This window comes from Raphanus sativus, unplaced genomic scaffold (genome assembly GCF_000801105.2).
Source record: "Raphanus sativus cultivar WK10039 unplaced genomic scaffold, ASM80110v3 Scaffold4728, whole genome shotgun sequence".
Lineage (NCBI taxonomy): Eukaryota > Viridiplantae > Streptophyta > Magnoliopsida > Brassicales > Brassicaceae > Raphanus > Raphanus sativus.
The window spans coordinates 4,058-6,114 of NW_026620030.1; the positions used below are offsets into that span (position 1 = coordinate 4,058).

The 2,057-nt window shown below is 34.4% G+C and overlaps 1 long non-coding RNA gene across 2 annotated transcripts; it reads left to right on the forward strand.

Annotated features, from left to right (window-relative positions):
- Positions 1-534: 534 nt before the first annotated feature.
- LOC130507540 (uncharacterized) lies at positions 535-1,983 on the forward strand. Of its 2 annotated transcripts, none has more exons than XR_008942356.1 (6): positions 535-692; positions 796-962; positions 1,071-1,206; positions 1,466-1,589; positions 1,700-1,757; positions 1,847-1,983. It is a non-coding gene; the product is annotated as an uncharacterized LOC130507540 (long non-coding RNA). The 2 variants fall into 2 exon arrangements; XR_008942355.1 differs by having other exon boundaries at positions 1,703-1,757.
- Positions 1,984-2,057: the final 74 nt, after the last annotated feature.

The window sequence follows — 2,057 nt, forward strand, 5'->3', positions numbered from 1 at the left end:
TGTGAGCGGTGCTTATGATGATAATTTCAAATAATCACAGGTGTTATATTAACCGATAGTTTCTTCTCGCTCTGGATTTGTCAAAATTAAGAAGTTGTGACTATATCGATTTAACCAATCAGATGTATATTGATCGTAAAGATACATTCGAAGTTGGTACAGTGTATTTTTAATCCTAAATCTTAGTATTAAATTTTTAAATTTTTTGATATTTATTGTTGTTGAGTAAATTTTTTGGATGATGTAATTATGTGGTCATCTCTATTTGTTAAGAACATTATTTAATGTTTTTATTATGTTATATCGTAATAGGTTATAGGTTAATATATTTTGTGTTTGTGTTTTTCAATAATATGTTTTGTATATAATAGTAAAGTCTCTGATGTAAAACATATTAAATTTCAATAACTTTGCATTTGTTGTTTTAAGATTAACAGTTTAACGTTATAAATTGTATTTTATTTTTTGTTTGAATATAAATTTTTTTATTTGTTGTTGAATATTTTATATAAATTGCATTTTTGTAAGATTTTTATTGGCATTCGTTATAAGAAAAAGAGAAAAGGAGAGGCAAGGGAGGAGGACCGCCGGCAACGGCAGAACGCCGCTACTGGAGGAAAGGCTGGAAAAGACGATTAGGGTTTTTTTTTTTTTGAGAGAGTTTCGTATCTAGATCAGTTGAAGATAAGTTGGTGTGTTTCGTTTTTGGTTACGGTGTCATGTTTGGACTTCTTATTGTAAGCCCATTTCGCGTTAAACAATGATGTTACTGATCCATAGCGTTTCGTTGATTAGGAATCCACTGTATTCGTCTGTGTCTGCAATTAGAGGCGTAACTTTTGGTTCCAGCACAATCGTCGCAATTCGCCGCCATTAGAGAGACTGAGGTGCAGTCGGTGTGACGATTCCATTTGTTGGTTTTGATCAGGTTCTTTCACCTTCTTTCGATCAATCGGAATGAGGTAGCTTCCAGATCCATGGCATTAAATATGTTATTAATTCCTTCGGCCATGATCTACACTTAATGTGTTTCAATCTTCTTAGAAGCGGTGCTTTCATGGTATAAATAGGTTAGCTTAGCTCCTCTTCAAACCATCGTTGTCGATTTTCATGGCCAAATAAGAGGAGATCGAGAAGAACAAGTGGGAGGTTTGGAGAAGGATTTAAGCTCAGCTTTGTTGTGTCGAAGAAGAGACCGGGCGATTGGTGAGTTTACATAATTTTATCATCCTCATCACAATCTTATTTATTGTACAAAAAAAACGTTCCTTCAAGGTTTTGTTTCTGTAAAAGATCCGACTTTATGTTAGGCCTAGAACTGAAGTGATCAATATCACCAAAAGACATGATATAGTATGGTTTTTAAGGCTTTTATGAGTTATGTGGATCAAAGCTCTTTCCTTTTTATGAGAAGAACCATTTGTTGAGGGAAGAAGTCGAAAAAGATTTCTTTTTTCTTTTATAGGATCTTCACACTATGTTTCTTTGTTGAGGGAAGAAGTCGAAAAAGATTTAACAGCTCCCGTTGGGAAAAAAACACCTCCTGGAAGACAAAAGAAGAGACCAAAAACTGTTCAGAAGCAAATAATGTAGTGTTCCCTTCTCTCTTTTCCTCTATAACACAAATAATGTTATAGCTTTGCTTTGTTGCTTAACATTTTCATTTTTGGTTGCTGACTCTTTTCCGGATTGTGACTAGCAGAGGACATAACACAGGCTCTTATGACCCCCCTGACGCTGAGGAAACATGATCAAAGGTGTGATTCCTTGCTTCGGTTTCTTTTCTTTTCTGGTTTCTTCAGTTTAGTGTCCGTACAATTCTTTGTGTTCTTTTAAATGTTTTCAGTCGTAAAAAAGGAAGGACAATTAGCATCTTGTCCATTTTTTGTGAATGGAAAATGTAATCTCCATGGCAATGTCGTCCCCATGTACTTTGAATCTTCTCTTTGTTTTTAATAAAGAGGCGAGTGGTGTTTATATTAGCAAAAGCTAATTGTAATCTTCAGCTTTTTTCCTTTTGTTATCAATAATGGAGCTCCCTGCAACTTTCTTCTTCT